Below are 21,880 nucleotides of genomic sequence, written 5' to 3'. Positions count from 1 at the left end.
ATGTATTTATTCAACATCTCAAACATGGTAGGGAAAGCATGGATATATTTTGTGTACATAATTTATATCTCCATTATCATACATGCTTTATACCACAACAATAACAACACATAATTTACATGAAAATTCATATTGGAGTGTATGACTAACATGAACTTTTTATTTAGATATCATGAAATTATGTAAATATGAAGTTCTAACATACTAGGCATTTTATCGAACACCTTTCATGCATTCTTTAAGGCTTAGGTGGATTTCATACTTGCATTCTATCAATCCATCTAAAGATCATGTTTTTCAACTAACAACATAACTTTCATGAGATATACAATCACGATACTATTATATAGCAAAACAAACAAGCATCAACATGGGTATGATCATATCACCACAATCAACCAAGCTTTTGTATTTTAAAGATTGATTCTTGAACTCCACGGATGAAAGGAATCTGTGGATGAACACTACGCATACCTTGGAAGGGAGGTTCTTAATGATTGATGGAGGAATTTCCTTGAAATTGGATCTTCAAGCTTAATTATGCAACCCTAGTTGTTTTTCTCTTTTAATGCTCTTGGATGATGAGCTTTGAGATGTTAATAGGGTTGTAATATGTTTAAAAGCTATATATTTTGTAGGGTTAAGTTTAGGGATGTGTAAGGACTGTTAAAAGACTTCATTACCCTCAAAATAACTCAAAACAGAGTGTTTTTGGCATTGGAACTGACTTAGGTGGTGCCTAACCAATCGCCTAAGTTTGGTTGGGCGGCGCCTAACCAATAGCCTATTCTTACCGTCTCTCATGAAAATGGACATAACTTTTTGATCAGGTATTGGACAATTTGGTGGGTCTAAATCAATCAAAATACCATATTAAGATCGAGTTATACTCATTCAAAGATGACTGTTGCAAAATTGAACACTAAAACTTGATGGATTCAAAAACTCTTAGCTTGCATTACCTTAAGTGAATCATATGAGCATGCTTAATGTATCATAAGCTATCTTATCGCTAGGATACTCATTGTAAGTCATGCACTAAAATGCTACTCGTAGTATAGGAGGTTTCATACGTAGGAAAAATGGTTCATCTCCTAGCTTAGATACATACGGGGTATTATAGGCAGCTACTTAGCACTCTTACTGGAAGTCACTCCCATGATATTTGTGACTTTTTATACTTGATCGAGGAACTCTTGTGGATCCTTTTTAAACTAAGATCCTGTAAAGGAAAAAGGATTCATTTGGTTTAAGTCCCGAATTCTGGATGCAACAGTATTAGCCACTGGGTCGGCTAGAATAGCAGGTGGTCATTCATTTTGAGCTATAACTGAATTAGTTATAGTAGTGAATGCACCTCTGAATTCTGCGTGAGAGACATGTTCGTCCAGGGGATCTGCCTGAATGGGCTGAGGGGCAGACTAGTTTTTGATTCTTTTTTCGTTTATCCTTTTGGGAGGCATGTTTAATAAATGAAAGGAAGAAGTTCATTAGACTGAGACATTAATTTGAGCTTCTACTCACTCGCACGACATCAATACTAAAAGAAGGGAAACTTTTCCTAAAACATCTCATAGCCTCCTTTCCATAAGTTTGGCATGCTAGATACCCATGCACAAGACTCTACACAATGCGGCTTTTCAGACTTCCTAGGACTCTATTGAACCTTAGGCCTAATACCAAGTTTTTAAGAACCCGAGACTGCCCCTTAGTCATCACACGATGCTTAAGACCCCGAAGGACCATAAGCTAAACCATGAATGATATCTGCTGTGAGCACTGAACAATAATACTAAAATAATTGTGGAATAATAGGCTAAATTCCTTAAGGTTCAAACACCTAAAATACTGATAATGAACAATAATATCTGAATCTAAAATACTATCTGAATCTATCTGAAAAACCTCTAACTGAAACTATCTGAAAGTGGGGTTGATGGGATAATCCCCCAGCTAACTCCATCTACTAAAAACTGCTAAGCTGAAGTACTAAAATGAAAGCATATCCTTGATAAATGAGGACTCACTGCTAAATCTGCTACTGCTAGCCAAATCTGTCTAAGCGCGGTCAGGAACCTAAACATCCAAACCTAAGATATGAAACATCACAGCACAGGAAAGTATATGTCAGTATATGGGAATGTACTGGTATGATAGATGAGGTAACGCTGAATGCAAGGGTTCATATGCATGAAAAATAACTGACTAAATGATATACAAGAGATGGATTAGCATACATGGAGGATCTATAACTATTAAATATACCGTGCATACTGTAACTGAGTATACTGGAACTGAATCTGATAACAGATAAATGAATATACTGATAATCTAAGATTTACTTATAAAGATTGACTGTGTCTGAGAGTTCTGATTCTGTACAACTAAACTGAGTTCTATTCTAAAGACTGAGACTGAAACTAAAACTATAGGAGGTAATCATTTAACCAATATTCCCCAATCTGAACTAATAGGGATCCAATCTATAACCCCAATTTGAAGGGTGTCAGTACCGTGCCATGGGAAAACACAAGCTGAAGATTAACACTTTATTACAAGGTTCCCTAAATGAGAATAGTGGTACCCTCTACTGGCAGGTAGAATACCTCATCAACCCTCAACTGGTTGGTTTGATGTCTTAACCTATGTTGGATACGTAGTTCTAGAATGCAAGAATTGCTTCTAAGGATCACACCCTCTACGGGTAGGTGAGCCCCCATCCTTGGGTTTACTTTGTGCTGAATCCTACTTCCAATAGAAAGACACTGAAGTGAGTATACTAAACTGGACTGGACTGATACTGAGATTACTGAGTTTTCCTAAGTTCTGTAGCTGACTAAGAGTACTACTGATCTTGACATGAATGATACAATTCTTTTACTGATACTGGCTCTAGGTAAACAATTAAATTATTGGGTATTAAATACCTCCAGGACTCGATAGCTTGAAAAGAAAAGCAAAGTATAATCTTTAATAGTATAACAATGTTCACTTGGTCTTATTTCATTCATAAAGACATTCCATCAAACACTTGTAATGCATTAACTTGTACATGACTGGGAAATACATGTTAGCATGCTATAATGACATTATTTCATTCTCATAGACAATTTATCAAACACATAAGAAGCATACTTGGTTCATTAAATTATAAGCACCTAGGGTTAACATGGTTATAACATCAACTTACAAATTGAAGGGTTTATCATAGATATTATGTAATTCAACACATACTAGAATCAATTCATGGAACTTGTAATGTAAATCATTCATTAAAACTCAAACAACATCATGAACACGAATTCAATCTAATTCAAATATGAAAATCATAAACCATAAATCTTGTGTTTTGAATAAGGATTATTGGGCTCCATGGAAGGTTAGGATCCATGGATGAACATCTAACATAACTTAATTTGTGAGTTTCTTGGAGTTTTGGAGAAATTCTTGGGATTGACCTTTATTATTGAGAGCTAGGGTTTGTTTTCTTGAGAGAGAAATACCTTTTGATTTTGGAGAAAATTTAATAATGAAGGGTTGAACAAATTTTAGGGCTTAAATCCCATATCTGGGTGGAATAAAATCATGGAAAAAAACTATTTTAACCATGTGTGCAACTTAAATTTTTCATAAAATTTTCCCGATCTGTACCCCTGGTGTGACGCGGCGCTATCGTTTCGTGTCACTAGAAAATGAAAATTGGGAAATTAAATAGTGGTGTGATGCGGTGGTATCGTGTTGCCACTTTGTCTGTGAACTGGAAGTGCACCGCGACACGGTTGAATCACGTTGGTACACTAGAAATTGACAATTGTGAACTGGGTCTATGGCGTGACGCGCCAATATCATGGAGAAACACTTGAAATTGACAAGTGCTATTGTAACACACTCCGCGATGCACTACTTGCCTGAATGACGATGTTTAATGAATAAAACTTTAAATTTCCATAACTTCTAACTCGGTTGTTGGATTTAGGCAAATTTTATATCGTTGGAAGGCTAATTGAATTTCCTACACAATGGTAGGATCAAATCTAAAAATTACTAAGTATTCTAAAAATTTTATTTAGGATAACCCATGTACTGAGGGTTAATCTAAGATAGGGAAATATGAGATATTATAATATCTCCCCCTTGGGAACATTGGTCCTCGAATGTGGCTGGTTATGCTGAGAGAGTACAGACAGACTAAGTTCATGTACTGAGCTAGTCATGTAAAACTGTATCATGATTATGTGACTGATATGATACACTGAACTTACATCCTAAACATGCATATCTGATGCACGGGATACATGAAAGAAAATATTGATAATCTCAGTTTACATATTGAACATGCATATTTGATGCATGAGTACATATATAAACGGATTAATGAATAGTGACTAAATATGCATGAACGAGAACATGAGGACATGACTAAGTCTAAATCATGATACATGAATTGAACTGATTCTATAGATACGTGTAATGACAGGGGAATGGTCATACGACTGAGATTGGGACTTTAGGGTAAACTATGAGGACCAATTACTTCAACTGGATTCGCTACGTAAAGATAAAATGGAATATTTAAATCATGATAGCTTGGGGATTATAGTGCATCTCCCTCTTGGGTCACTATGTCCCTCAAGAATGCTGACTTAGCTGAGATACTATGGAAAAACATGAGATGATGCACGGGGCACCCACGAACTAAATCATGACTGAATATCTGGGATCTAAAACTGAGGCATAAATATGTAAATGGTAGATCTGTAACATACCAGTGACCACATCAGGAGAACTTTCCTGATTTTCTCTGGACTGAGGTGTGTAAAACCTATTTAGGCGTTGCCCACTAGTTGCAGTAGAAGTAGTACCTTGTTGATTTTGGTGACCTGATTGAGCTGAAGGACGACTATAATGACCTTTAGAACTTGATTGAAGAAATCTTTGACTATGTGACCTGGCTTGCCATACCCAAAATAAACATCGCTGCCAACTCTACACGTACACTTATGATTCTTACCACGCTCTCTGCAAAATAGATTAGTACGACTATTACTTACGCTATCCTGGTTCATGGGTATACAGGCTGAGGACGGAGCTAGAACTAAAGACTTTGGATGAAACTGAGAACGGTTGCCCCTATCTGACTTAGGCTGATTGAAAGTAAAGAAACCTGTTCTTGCCTTCTTATTTTCCCTCTCCTTCTCCTTAAGCTTCTGCTCCTCAATCTGTTGAGCATGGACCATAAGCCTAGATATGTCCATCTCTTTAAGTAACATTGTGTTCTTGAACTCCTTAACCACACTATCTGACACCCCAGATACGAACTTGCTTATTCTGGACCTATTGTCTGCGACTATATGGGGAGCATACCTGGCTAACTGAGTAAACTTGAGGGAATACTCTTTAACGCTCATGCTACTTTGTCTAAGATTGATAAACTCTTAACACTTTGGCTTCTCTAAGTTCAAAAGGAAAGAATCTATCTACGAAGGCAGTAGCAAACTCTTCCCACTCTATGGGATCTGCATCTATACCCCTATCTACCTTTCACTGCTTAAACAACGTATGAGATACATCTTGTAGTTGATAGGTAGCTACTCAGCACTCTTACTGGAAGTCACTCCCATGATATTTGTGACTTTCTAAACCTAATCGAGAAACTCCTGACGATCCTCTACAGACTTAGATCCCGTGAAAAAAGGAGGATTCATCTAGGTGAAGTCCCAAATTCTGGTTGCAGCAGTATTGGCCACTGGGTTGGATGGAACAACAGCTAGTCATTCATTTTGAGCTATAAATGAATTTGCTAGAGTAGTGAATGTAGCTCTGAATTCTGTGAGAGACATGTTCGTCTAGGGGATCTTCCTGAATGGGCTGAGGGGCTGACTGGTTTTTGATTCTCCTTTTGTTAGTCTTTTTGGGAGGCATGTTCTGTAAATGAAAGGAAGAAGCGGATTAGACTAAGAGATTAATTTGAGCTCCTGCTCACTCACATGATGAATAATGAAAGAAGGGGAACTTTTCCTAAAACATCTCATAGCCTCCTGTCCATAAGAGTGGCGCGCTACACACCCATGCACAAGACTTTATGCGATGCGGCTTTTCAGACTTCCTAGGACTCTATTGAACCTTAGGCTCTGATACAAAGTTTGTAACAACCCAAGACTACCTCCTATTCTTCGGACGATGCTTATGACCCCAAAGGACCACAAGATAACCCATGAATGATATCTGCTATGAGTATCGAACAATAATACTGAAATAATTGTAGAATAATAGGCTGAAATACCATAAGGTTCAAACACCTGAAATACTGATAATGAATAATAACATCTAAATCTGAAATACTATCTGAATCTAGTCTGAAAAACCTCTAACTGAAACTGTCTGAAAGTGGAGTTGATGGGATAATCCCCAACTAACTTTATCTAATAAAATATTGCTAAAATAAAGTACTGAAATGAAAGTATATCCTTGATAAATGAGGAATCAATGCTAAATTTGCTACTGCTGGCTGAATCTGGATAAGCACGATTAGGAACCTGAGCGTCCAAACCTATGATAGGAAATATCATAGCTCAAAAAAGAATACGTCAGTACGTGGGAATGTACTGGCATACTAGATGAGGTAAGGCTAAATGCAAGGGTTCATATACATGAACAATAACTGACTAAATGATAAGCAAGAGCTAGATTAACATATATTGAGGATTTGTTACTACTAAACGCACTGTGCATACTGTAACTTAGTATATTGGAACTGAATCTGATAATTGATAATTAAATATATTGATAATCTGAGATTTACTGATACTTGCTGATTGTGTCTGACAGTCCTAATTCTGTAGAAAACCTCATCAACCCTCAACTAGAAGGTTTGGTGTCTCAACCTACGCTAGCTACGTAGTTCTGAAATGCAAGGATTACTTCTAAGGATCACACCCCCTGCTGGTAGGTGAGTCCCCATCCTAGGGGTTACTCGGTGCTGAATCCTACTCCCAATTGAAAGACACTAAACTAAGTATACTAAAATGGACTGGACTGATACAGAGATTATGAGTTTTCCTAAGTTCTGTAGCTGACTGAGAGTACTACTGATCGTGACATGACTGATAGTATTCTGTCACTGACACTAGCTCTAGGTAAATAGCTAAATTGTCGGGTATTAAATACCCCCAGGACTTGATAGCATGAAAAGTAAAGCAAAGTATAATCTTGAATAACATAACAATGTTCACTTGGTCATAATTCTTTTATAGAGACATTGCATCAAACACTTGTAATGCATTAACTTGTACATGAATGGGGAATACATGTTTACATTCTATAATGGCATTATTTCATTCTCATAGACAATTTATCAAACACATAAGAAGCATACTTGATTCATTAAATTATAAACACTTAGGGTTAACATAGTTACAACAATGAACTTGCAAATTGAAGGATTTATCATCAATATTATGTAATTCAACACATACTAAAATCAATTCTTGGAACTTGTAATCTAAATCATGGATTAAAACTCAAACAACATCATGAACATGAATTCAATCTGATTCAAACATGGAAATCATAAATCATAACTCTTGTGTTTTGAAAAAGGATTCTTGGGCTCCATGGAAGGTAAGGATCCATGGATGAATATCTAACATACCTTAATTTGAGAGTTTCATGGAGTTATTGGTGAAATTCTTGGGATTGACCTTGATTATTGAGAGCTAGGGTTTGTTTTCTTGAGAGACAAATACCTTTTGATTTTTGGGAAAAGTGAATAGTAAAGGTTTTAAACGTTTTTAGGGTTTAAATCCCACATTTGGGCAGAATAAAATCATGAGAAAAGACTATTTTAACTCAGGGCGCAACTTAAATTTTTCGTGAAATTTTTCCGATCTGGACCCCTGGTGTGAAGCGGCGCTATTGCATCGTGTCACTGAAAAATGACAATTTGAAAATTACATGGAGGCGCGGCACGATGGTATCGCGTTTCCACTTTATTTGTGAACTAGAAGTGCACCGTGAAGCGTTGGAATCACATTGGTAGACTGAAAATTGACAATTGTGAACTGGTTCTATGGCGCAATGCGCCAATATCGCAAGCAACACTGGAAATTGACAATTGCTATTTAACACACTCCCCGATGCGCTACTGACCTAAATGATGATGTTTAACTATTGAAACTTAAAATCACAATGACTTCTAACCTGGTTTTCGAATTTAGGTGAATTTTATATCGTGAGAAAGCTAATTGAATTTCCTACACAATGGCAGGCTCAAATTTGCAAATTACTGAGTATTCTAATAATTTTACTTAGGATAACCCATATAATGAGGGTTAATTAGGCTAGGGAAATATGGGGTATTACACCTTGAGTCCAAATAGCTCATGAACCATCAATCTTCGCTTTCCCTTTCCTTGAAGCTTCTTCCATGAACCAAGCTATCAACAAAATAATCTATGCATTATTACAAGAATAGCAACACCCACATTGAACCATTGTGCTATGTGTCCAAAATAATGCCAAAAATCCCTAAGTGAGTCCCACATACGGAAAATAAGTTTTCGAGACCAACCCATTGTTCAAATACCTTTATAAAGTTATAATCCTCAATAAATTTAATCAAAACAATAATATTTGGGGATAAAATCAAGCCTCAATCAATTAGGGGTTTTAGTTCTAAAAATCAAGAAGTCAACAACAAAATTGAAGGAATCATACCTTAGATTTGATGTTAACCACGAAAGCACAAGATCTTCAAGCTCTTAGTCAACACCCAACACATATTTTAAGGATTCTACACTCTATTAGGGTTTCAGAGCTCAAGAGGGAGGCAAAAATGACCAAATTTTGGTAAAAAGATGTCTTTCAACAGACTACTCCATCCCTCAGCATGTGCAATCATGCACACGCACTAGTTCGCAATTGAAATCATTGCAATCACACTCATCAACCATGATCGCAGTATCTCCATCCATGACATGCAATGGCCGAAGCTTGGAATTTGATCACAATATTTGACCAATGCCTTAGGATGCATCCATAGTCCAATATGAGAATACGAGATAGGAAATAATATAAATTTGGACATTTCGGATATGTTGGTGAAGTGAGATTCCTATCCGAATTCATTTTACTAAAGTTTTTGCTTGATGACCTTTTAGGACCAACGAAGACTTCTAAATGGGGTAATGGTTCTAAAAATCAATCGAACTGCCAGGTAACCAGACTATCAGTTCCAACAAGTCATAAATGACTTATGGTAACTATGGTAAAGCTTTAATGGTGAAAACAAGAAAGCATACGAAAAATGACGAAAAGGGTCATTACAATATCAACTACTAATTAAATTTCATCCCTGAAAGTTAAAGATGAAGAAATGAGAAAAGAATACCTGAAGTCTCAAACAAATAAGGATACTGGGCCTGTATCCCTCTCTCAATCTCCAAAGTGGCCTCCTCCACTGGGCGGTGCATCCATCGAACATTAACTACCAGAATCTATCTAGTACGTAATTGTCTCACATCACTAGCAAATATAAGTACGGGCTCCTCTACAAAGGCCAATTGCTCATCTAACTGAACTGAATCCCACCTAAACACATGAGACGGATCAGGAATATACTTCCGCAACATAGAGAAATGGAAAATTAGATGAACAACAGCAAAATCTGGAGGTAAGGCTAACTCATACGCCACCTCACCTACCACATAAAGAATCTCAAAATGACAAATATATTTAGGGATGTGCTTAGCTTTCCTTCCAAACCTCTTCACACCTCTCATAGGAGAAACACATGATCACTCAATTCGAATCTCAAGGCACAGAGTATACGGTCAACGTAGGCCTTCTGCCTACTCTAGGCTGCTCTCAGCCTATCCAGAATCACCCTGAATCTATCCAATGAGTCCTAAAGTAAATCTATACCTTAAGGTCTTTCCTCAAAAGTCTCAAACCATCCTATCAAAGAATGACACCTCCTACCATATAAAGCCTCATAAGATGCCATATCAATGCTCGAAGGATAACTGCTGTTGTAGGTGAACTCTGCCAATGCTAAGTGTTGATCCTACTGTCCTCCAAAATCCATAACACAGGCTTGGAGCATATCCTCATGTACTTGGATAGTCCGCTTGAACTTACCATCTATTTGTAGATAAAAAGTTGTACTTAAATCCACTCGAGTACCCAACTTCTCTTGAAATGCTCTTCAAAATCTCAAAGTAAATACAGAACCATAGTCTGATATGATCTAGACATGCACCCCATGCAAATGAACTATTTCTCAAACATAAATATTGGTAACCTCTCAGCAATAAAGGTCATCTGAATAGGAATTAAGTATGCCAACTTGGTCAAATGATACAGAAAATCCAAATACCATCAGAACCATTGGGAGTATGAGGTAAACCACTAATGAAGTCTATGGTAATCTGTTCCCATTTCCACTCGGTAATGGGCAATCTCTGAGTTGATCCACTTGGATCCTAATGCTTGGCCTTAACTTGCTGAATACATAAGCATCGATCCATAAGGTCTGCCACATCTCTCTTCATCCCATCCCATAAATAATACTGCCTTAAATCTCTATACATCTTAGCTGTACCAAGATGAATTAAATATCTAGAAATATGAGCCTCATAAAGAATTGTCTGAATCAAGTCATCAAGTTGGGGAATGCAAATATGTCTTTGAACCTTAAGATACCCTCGGAATCAATAATGTGCCTCTCAGACTCAGTGCTCACCACCTGGTCATAGAGAAAGCACAACTTGTTATCCTCATACTAATGACCATGAATCTGCTAAAACAGGATGGACGTCACCTCCATAGAAGCCAAGATCCTAAAAGGATCCAAAATATCAAGGCGAACCATTAAATTGGCTAAGGATTGAATGTCTCATGCCATAAGCCTATGAGAAAAAAAGTACAAGCCGGTATAACCATACTCACTGCCTTACTACTTAAGGCATCGACTACCACATTTACCTTACCTGGATATATAAGATGAAAATATCATAGTCCTTCAACAACTCTGTCCATCTTCTCTGGTGAGCATTAAGATCTCAATAAGTCATAAGATGCTGAAGTCTACGATGACCGGTGAAAATTTCACAATGCACACAATACACATAATGCATCCAAATCTTGAGCGCGAAAACTACCACTGTCAACTCTAAATCATGAGTGGGGTAGTTGCGATCATTCACTTTAAGCTATCTAGAAGCATAAAAAATAACACGACCCTGTTGCATCAAAACACAACCAAGACCAACACCATAAGCATCATAAATCACAGTGAATCCCTTACCCCAATTGGAAGGGCTAACACTGGAGATGAAGTAAGACAATCCTTGAGCTTTCCAAATCTCAACTTACACTCCTCAGACCATCAGAAAAGAACTTCCTTCTAAGTCAATCTAGTCATAGGGATGAAATAGTAACAAAGCTCTCAATAGACCTTTTGTAATAACCAGCCAAACCAATTTAACTACGAACTTCAGTTAGAGACATAGGTCTAGCCAAATCATGAATCTCTGAAATCTTAGCCGGATCTACCATAATACCCGCCTTGGACACCACATATCCAAGAAATGAGATTGACTCAAGCCAAAAATCGCACTTGGAGAACTTAGTAAAAAAGCACATGCTCTCGTAAAGTCTTAAGCACAATCCTCAAGTGCTGGGCATGCTCCTCACTACTCCTAAAGTACACAAGAATGCAATCAATGAACACAATAACGAAGGAGTCTAGGTAGGGTCTGAACAAACAGTTCATCAAAACCATGAACATAGCTGGGGCATTAGTCAACCCAAAAGATATCATTAAAAACTCATAATAACCATAATGGGTCGTGAAGGTTTTCTTCAGGATATCCTCAGCTCAAATCCTCAATTTATGATAACTGAACCTCAAATCTATCTTAGAAAACATGGCTGTGCCCTAAAGCTGGTCAAACAAATCATCAATGCAAGGGATAGGATAATGGTTCTTCACCGTCACCTTATTAAGCTTCCTATTATCAATATACATTCGCATCGAACCATCATTCTTCTTTACAAACAAAATAGAAGCTCCCCATAAGGACACACTCGATCTAATGAAACCCTTACCAAACAGACCCTGAAGCTAATAATTCAGGTCCTTAAGCTCAATCTTCACTAGGTAAGACTCAAAACTCTCGATATAAGCATTCTGGCATAAATATAAGAAATAATCCCATCATCTTGAGGCTAACCGCTCTATACCAGACGACTGGGGGTACGCCGAGCCTAGCTAAGGTTATGGTCTTGGCATAATAATCCATGACCGCATAATAGTCTGAGAACTAGTCTATGCCCAGAATCATATGGAAATCTAACATATCCAGAGTATGAAGATTTGCAAAACTATCAACATCACTAACTGTTACAACACATAATCGAAATACTCGATCCACTACTAAAGAATCACCCATGGGAGTAGATACACATAATAACACCAATAATAAGTCACTAGTCAAGTCCAACGGTAGTCCATAATAAGTATATATAAAGAATAAGTTGATTCGGGATCAAATGAAGCAAGAGCTGACTTGTGGCACACCTAAATTGTACCTGTCATAACAATATTTAAAGTCTCATCCTCGGGTCTAGTAGGTACTGCATACAGGTGACCATGCCTGCCACCTAGCTGGGCACCTAACCCACCAATTATCCTTCCTATCTAAGTACCACCTCGAGCACCCTGGTAACAACCCCTATGACTTTACAAACTACCTCTACCTGAGGGATCAACTTCCTTAACTGGAGTAGCACCCTGGACAGACACAATCATTACCCCATAACTAGGCAAATCTCTTAAAAAATTATTAGGAAGCCCGTAAGTAAAACAAAAAACATGAGCAGAACTAGAACTCATAGATCTAGCTAAATTTGAGTAACTATCACACCTAGAATGACCTATAGATGAACCTCTCAAAAATTGATCATCACCCATACTGGACGACTACTAGTACCAAACTGACCTTCGTCAGTGGTCTGAAGAGCTGCTTGAACCGGTTGACTAATCTAACTCTGAGGCTAAAGAGATAGATATGAAGAATTTACAACATAAAATGTACCACCTCTAAATTGGGAACTACTACAGATCTCACCAAAGTTGCCCTGATACTTAAGCCTCTTATCATAGCCCTCATGGAGCATGTTCTCTATCATACTAGTATGATAAGAAACCTTAGAAAAAGTCCTACTCATAGAAACTAAACTCTGAGTGGCCATCTGAATAAGAAGTCTCAATCCTTTCATGAAGCAACAAACTCTCTCCTACTTAGTATGCAAAATAGAAGTCACATGCTTTCCAACTCATGGAAATGGACATCATACTTAGCGACTGTCATAAAACCCTACTCTAATCTAGAGAACTGATCTCTCAATCTATCCTTAAGGATGCACGACATATAATTCTCCAAGAATACCTCGGAGAACTGAGTCCATGAAAGGGGAGAGGATCCAATTGGCCTAGAACTCATAAAACCTCTCCACTAGTGATGAGAAGACAAATCTAACTAAAATATGGTCTAATCTACACCAAAAGTTTCAACAAGGCCTAACCCACAAATCTTATCCTCATAAGTAGTTAGAAACTCAAATGTGTCCTCTCTAGGAGCACCAGAAAACCTAGGCGGAGACAACCTCAAGAACATACCCAACATCTTATGCTCCTAATTAGATATAGCAGGCTGGGTCACGACTAGCTTAGCAGTAATTGGCTGAACAACTATCATCATAAGGGGAACCTTAACTTCAGGAGATACAGCTGTAGGTTGCACTCCTACCCAGTAGTCTGCGAACAATCAACAATACCCAACAACTGGACAAAAGCATCTCTAAGTAATAAAGAAGGAATAAAATCTAGCGGAGACTAGGTTGGTCCCTAATATACCATTGGCTAAGGTGGAGGAATCTCTGTCTCAGGTATAGGAATAGGGTTTGGGGGAGGCCCATCCTTACCCCTAATTGGGGACATATCTCAAGGCTATCCTCGAATAGGGGAAGGATTCCTAGGCTAGGTCTTAGGACCCTCATCACGCATAGCTGCAACACGTATCCTGGGCATCTACAAGAGAGTAAAGTGAAGAAAAGATCCTACAAACCAACTCAGACCCTTAACACAATATAAGTGCAAGAAGTGAAGGACTCCTAAGGATGTCATATAGCCTCCCAAAGATAGAAAATGGACGTCAACTTTCTAATCCACAAGACTCTATTAGACACTTGCTTTTGTACCAATAATATCAATAAAACCTAAGATCTAATACCAATATATCATGACATGAATTTCAAGTCATGATGGCACCTACTTAAACCCGCCAGTAGGTACCCCAAAACTAAGGCAATGTGTTACGTTGGTAGAAACGTCCAACATAAACTAAATATACAAACATAATATAAGTAAAAATGTTCCACTTAAAAGAAAACAACCAACATACGAATACTAATCCCCATGACCTGGTAGTATAAGTACAAGAGCATCTAAATTTAAACATAGGAATTTCAGCTCAAAGTCTAAATAGTCTTAAATAATCTTATAAATTTGTCTCAAATACAAAAGATAGAATAAAAATAGAAGGGAAATGGGCAACCTAAAATCTAAGAGCTCACCCTATCTCTAGAAGATCAACACAACACGATATCAACTCAACAATGGAAACTAGTACTTGGGTCTACACCAAAAAAGTACAAAAGTGTAGTATAAGTACAAAAACATGGGTACTCAGTGGACATCATTGACCGACTATGCTTAATTATGATATAAAGATGATATAAAGTAAGACAATAACTATAAGTCAAGGTATAGAATCGAACCTAAATCGTCTCCATCATTATTGTACAAAATAACTAATCAACTTGAATAGTAATGTGACATCTCATATCAAAATGTGCCACAACCATCATACATGATGAATAACTAGTTCAGAAGCGTAAATAAACATATATATAATTACAATTGTATAAATACCAAATTAACATGCATATAATCATTAAAGTATAAAGTAAAAGAACTTACCGCGATGTCCCATACCACCGGGAAATACATCCAAAAAAATACAAAGTAAACAACTCATCGTGGCGTCCCCTACAACATAGAGTGAACCAATAGATCAGTTATTCAATGCATCAAGAATGTATATATATACACACAACAAACTCACATTTACCATGATTTCTATATTTCCATTAACGGCCATTTGCCATGTCCTAAAATCATCATCAATTATCGCAATTCAACATAATGAAACCAATTTAATCATAACCATAGTTATATAGTCAATTGAACATATAACTCAATAATCTACTCATTCTATTCTATATTAACTAACCACCATGTATTATTAAGCTACTAGTTACTAGTCATCTTGAGGCCTCCAACCATTAGCCTAATCGATTCTTGATAGAACTCTTAATGAGATAGCAACTAATTACCATACATTAAATATACAAATTTCTTATCTAGTCAAGATGTACAGCTAAACCATAATCACTATTTAACTCCAAGGATTTTTTTCTAGTCACCAAAGGTACACTAGCCATCATATTAAAAGAGGTCACATATTACTAAACTTATGTATCTAACTTATTACTCAACACCTCTTATTAGTTAACACCATAAATCTTTAAGTCAACACTTAGGCAACCCACAACAACACCAACTTGGCACCAATATTGCTAATCCTCAACAATGCTAGGTCTATTATACTCATTATCCACTTAATCAACCATAACCACTAGTTACCACCATTTAACCAAGTAAGGTCCACCAACTAGTATTCTGGGCTTCTAGTCGTCTAGAAACATAACCACTTTATGTTACAACTAGCTATCATATAACTAATTTACTAGGCAAAAGTCCATAGCTAAACCTTTATTTTAGGAAAAAAATACACACTATGTAAACCCTTAACTCTACATATGATTAAACCTTCCAATTAGTCTTCACTCAATTTTTGGCATATTTAATTTCTATTTACTATGTAGTATTAACAAGAGCCACACTACTTAACTAGTGATTATTGGTAGAGAATTATAGATGACTTCCTAAAGAGAACATCATATCCTAAGTGCATATAAGGAATTAACCATACAATGACATAACCACACATATACCAACATATTTATATATACTTACCATATGTAACATCACCATAACATTAGTATATCCTCCAGGTCTACCAGGCACCATCATAACATCAATACTTCTTTCGAATATATTGGATATCACCATATTATCAATATATCTTTCGGATTTACTGGATATCACCATATTATCAATGTATCTTTTGGATTTAATGGGTATCATCATAATATCAATATCTTTTCCAGATTTACAAGGCATCATCATAATATTAATATCTCTTCCAAATTTACCGGGCATCATCATAACATCAATATCTCTTTTGAATTTACCAGGCATCATCATAATATCAAAATGTTCTTTGGATTCACCGGGCATCATCACATCATCAATATATCCTCCAAATTCACTGGGCATCATCATACCATCAATCACCACCAAGACAATAATAAATACATACATATGTATTAAATTTAATAAAAAGTACAACCCTACAATAATAGGGGGTTAGAGAGATAAGGATGACATACCAAGGTACTTTACCATTAATCATCACCACATTATATGAGTAGATCCAAGGACATGTATTTCTAAATGATATGAGAAATCACCACTTTTCCTAGTTTCATCATGATTATTAGCAAGTCAATTATAAGTCATGGGTATGCCTTCTAGAAACCTTATTTTACCCACATAGTTCATGCTACTAGAGTAAGAGATTCTTTTATACAAATAATAGTTTAGTAATTAATCTTGAACATAATAAGAGTTGTGACATAATTCAAGGCTCACATAGTAATCGAGCCAATAAGTTAAGTGATAACATATTATAGGTTCAATTTATAGGACCTTCCAATGATATATATATCATGAAAACAAGATAACCAATCAAGTATACACATTATTCTAGTATCAACAATATGCATAAACTATATATTGGGCTTAGACATTAAATCACCAAAGGATAATTTAGGTGTTCAATGCCTATCTAGGTCACTAAGAATTCACATAGTTAAAGCTTAAGGTGGGTCAAGTTCCACTTCTAATAATCCCCAAAAGTTCTCTTCTATGAGTTTAAATTATACCCAAAATTAGACTAAGTATCTAAATCATACCTTAAAGGCTTAAAAATCTACAGTAGATCTATGGGACAATTCTCCTTCAATGATTACTTCTAAGTCTTCCCAAGAACCTAAGTCACTCCATAACTAAGTATATCTTGGTCAACAACCATTAAGGTGATTGAACAAGGTCACCCTCATCTAATAAAGAAACTAGAGAATTCTCATACTATTCATAAGATTACAAATCCAACTAACTAAGGTTCTAGACTACAGATCAAGTATCTCACTTTACAAATGAAATAACCTAAGTATTTCAAGTAGTTTCAAGCATTACCATCTACCATTTCAACACTTAATACCCCACACAATCTTATCATAATATAATAATTACACTACAATAAAGCTCAATCTAATAATAAGTATGCCTAACCTACCTTGAGTCCAAATTGCTGACAAACCAACAATCTTCGCTTTCTCTTTCCTCAAAGCTTTTTCCATGAGTCAAGCTATCAACAACATAATCTATGCATTATTATAGGAATACAACACCCATATTGCACTATTCTGCTATGCGTCCAAAATGATACCAAAAACCCCCAAGTAAATCCCACATACGAAAAATGAGTTTTTGAGACCAACTCATTGATCAAATACCATTAAGGAGTTATAACCATCAAGATATTTGACAAAAACAATCATATTTTGGGCTAAAATCAAGCCTAAAGACATTAGGGGTTTTGGGTATAAAAATCTAAAAATCAACACCAAAATTGAAGGAATCTTACCTTAGATTTGATGTTAACCACAAAAACACAATCTTTTCAAGCTCCCAATAAACACATAACGCGGATTCTACACTTTATTAGGGTTTTAGAGCTGAAGAAAGAGTCATAAATGACCAAATTTTGGCAAAATAATAGCTTTCAAACAGACTACTCTAGCCCTCAGGATGCGCAATTGCGTACATACATTAGGCTATGATCGCATTCATCGCGATCGCACTCATTCAACTATGATCATGGTATCTCCATATATGATAGGCAAAATTTAAAGCTTGGAATTTGATACCATGCATCGACCAATGCCTTAGGATGCATTTGGAGTCTGATACGAGGAAATGAGATATGTAACCATATAGATTTCTATGTTCTAAATGCGTTGGCAAATTTGGATTTCCCTTGTAATGTTATTTTATTAAAGTTTTTTCTCCATGACCATTTGGGACCAATAAAGATTTCTAAATGGGGAAGTGGTTCTAAAATCCAAATGAACTGCCAGGTAATCGAGCTATCAATTTTAGATAGTCATAAATAACTTAGGGAAACTATAGGAAACTCTAATAGCGAAGATAAGAAGGAATATGGAAAATGATCGAAAGGGTCATTAAATCTTGCTTACTGGCCAATTTTCTTTTTATTCCACCCTTATTTCTCCCTTTTTATTCTTTTATGCACATTTAGATTGGGTGTGGTCATTTATTAATTTTTTCTTTTTCACAATCTTTCTTTTCTTTCCCTTTTTCTACCAAACCCAACCCTACTAACTTTTTCTTTTATTTTACCCTTCTTCATACCCATTTTACACTATGCACACTTCTGATAGCCACCCTCAACTTAGGTATTTTGCTTGAGTTAACATGCACAATTATCCAAGAAGGACCAGTGCCAAAATAGGTTCATTGTAATATAGAGGGGAAAGTGAAAGGTCAAATAAGAAAAAAATTAACGGAACAGCTCAAAGTAAGGATCAAGGGATATAATTCACATATGAGAGGTCATTTAGGCTAAAAGTGAACCAATATAAAAAATGGCCTATGATCCTTTCCTAACCAACTATCCTTCAACCTAGGCAAGACTAACCAACCAAGTTTTGAATTCAACATACAATAAGAACTAGGTAGTATCTATCACACACATAACATAGAGTTAATATTACCAAGTACTACCTATCCATTCATACAATTGTTAGAAAGTGATTATCATGTCCTTAATCCTAATATCATAACGAGATCCATAATGTTCACACATATTTACATGCACATAGTTCTAAAACACAACTCTTTGGAGGGTTATCAAAAATTAGTCAAACATGACTACTTCCCTAAATACTTAAAAATCTCCTAATTACACCAAAACAACATACAATATGAAAGACAAACACTATACAACATAAAATTTCCTAGACATTCCAATTCTACAACCATACCACTCTCGACAGGAAAATAAGCACAACAACAAAAACTCATGGTGGTATGGTATGCCCATACCCAAAAAAAACTATGCATATACTCAATATGCTAAAATAATGTACAATAGAGGGAAGTAAGAGTATACTTGGGATGCACTAGGTGCCTAAATTAGGAGCATCCTCAGATGGAGACATATCAACTGGCGAAGGTAGTGGTAGTGGTACCCACTAATGGATAATGCACCAGCTGTTATAGATGCACGTCTCTACCTATTGACAAATACAGCCTCCATCGAATTATTCTTGTCTTTTTTAACTACCCGATCATAAGGAAAATTAGGGTCTTGCAAGTTATTTATGAGACCTCTCTTGGTTTAACTACTAGGACCTTCTCATCACCCTTCATGAGAAAATTAAACTATATCGGTATACGTAAAGGTAATATCTAGACCATCTAGGGTAAACTAAGGGAGTGGCTAGAACACGGCTCTCCATGAGAGTACATACCTCTACTCATATTACATCAAACTTTTTTCTCGTCTACGCTAGATCCAGTACAGTTGTCTTTGTGTATTAGGATATAGCCCGTCTCTCAAATTTATCGAGATATGCCTTGAAGTTGGCATATATCTTAGATAATACATTACTCAGTGTGGCCTCACATTGGGCCTATGCCTGCTCAAATCTAGTCCTACTCCCTAATCTCATTTGCTCATAGAGGGTAGTTATCTTTATCTCAACAACCCTTACTCTAGTATCAGTGGCCCTCTGGTTGTCCTCTAATCTCTACAAAAACTCACAAGATATAGTAATCATACCTGTACTAGATAGGCGAGTAGGCTCTGTAGATGCACCAACTGAATCTAAGGTCGAAGATGGGGTTGAAGAGGAAGTAACTTATGTCCCCTCGCCTAGTACACTGGAAACTGGAGCCTCACTCTACTCTTCTATATCTATTTCAAAACTAATAACCGTGTCATTTTGATATGCCTCAGTAGGCTCTATAGAAGTTATTGGACACTTAGACTGGGACCGTTGTACTACTACCTGCTATGTCAATTTTCTAAAAGTTCCCAAACGTGCCAGACTCTTCATATTACTCATCCGAGTAGTTGCCATCACAGGTACCCTCTCATCTACACCTGGTATCTCAGGAACCCTAGCCTCATTGCACATCCTTTGAATCATATAAGACAAGGGAAAATTAGACAACTCCCCAAATGCTCTATTGTGTAACTTATGGAAAAGAATAGAAACAAAATTAACATCATATCCAACCATCAAATAGGTAACTAGTGTTTCTCCCTCCTACGTCAATGTATTATCTGAAGAAATAGGTATCAATCGGTATCTGATCAGCAACCACTAAAACTTGGCCTCTAATGTTAAGAGGTCCTTCTTGATCATAGCTTGCCCCTCAATTCATGGGGTCGTATAACCTAACGGTGAAATATAACTGGATATTCACCTATCTATATCGATCCTCTCATATTGGTGCTCAGTCTTCAACATAATATGTCGGTCATGTGTGATCCTCAATTTGTGGTTAAACTCAGCTGTTGATGGAGGAGTGATGTAATCTAGGCTGAAGATAACTCTACAGATAGTCTACTCTATAATATTAACTATGACCCCTCTGACCAGTGTGTGCTCAAGGTGTTGCTACCTAGAAAATCTAATGAGGCCTAAATAATGGCGCATAGAGAGGATTACGGTAGCTTTGTAGAATGCATAACACTTCTATACCATAGCCGGGATGTAAGAACCTAGTGGCCTAGTAATCCACTCTAGCTGATATCTATCAAATGCTTCCCGTAGCTGTGTTACTTGATCTATTCCTTATAGGTCAATTTGATGCTCATCATAAATATACCCCGTAAGCCTGCCTATCTCCCAAATATGACTATCAAGGTTAAATACATTCCATATCCCTTCCAAACACCACACCAGAGGCCCCCCTTAGGGATTCTTTTGGGATATGTTCAGGTGCGGGGATCTATTATACTAATGCATCATGGGAAGGCTTCTTAGTACCCTTATTATATAGTGGTATCTCTGTTTGCAGTATATGAGTAGCAGTACCCTCCTCAAACTTGAGCACCCTAGATGGCTTCTCTTTTTTAACCTTATCAGATGAATCCTAGGATCTCTCCTCAGACTTGGGGTCCTGAGCAACAACCTATGAAGTAGACTCAGACTTTGTCTCCTCCTCATCATTATGTAGAGGAGTATGTAGTGGTGAAATCTTGAATGAATTTATTCTCGGCCTGAATATAGCTGACTGAGTTTCCTGGCAAGTTTGTTCTCTTGTAACTATACATATCACTACTACTACAGCGTCTATACAGCCCTGCCTTAGGGACTCCTCCACTGAACTAATAGGCTTGGAAGACTTTACCTGTCTTCTAGAAGTACTGGCCTTTATATTTTTCATTTCTTTAGGTGACATATGTACTTGAAAAACTAGTTGTTAGTTTCCACCAAAGTAAGGGATGGCAAAAGTCAAAGAAAAACTCAAAAT

Source organism: Capsicum annuum, chromosome 10 (genome assembly GCF_002878395.1).
Source record: "Capsicum annuum cultivar UCD-10X-F1 chromosome 10, UCD10Xv1.1, whole genome shotgun sequence".
Taxonomy (NCBI): Eukaryota; Viridiplantae; Streptophyta; class Magnoliopsida; order Solanales; family Solanaceae; genus Capsicum; species Capsicum annuum.
Note: the sequence above shows the minus strand (reverse complement) of the source record.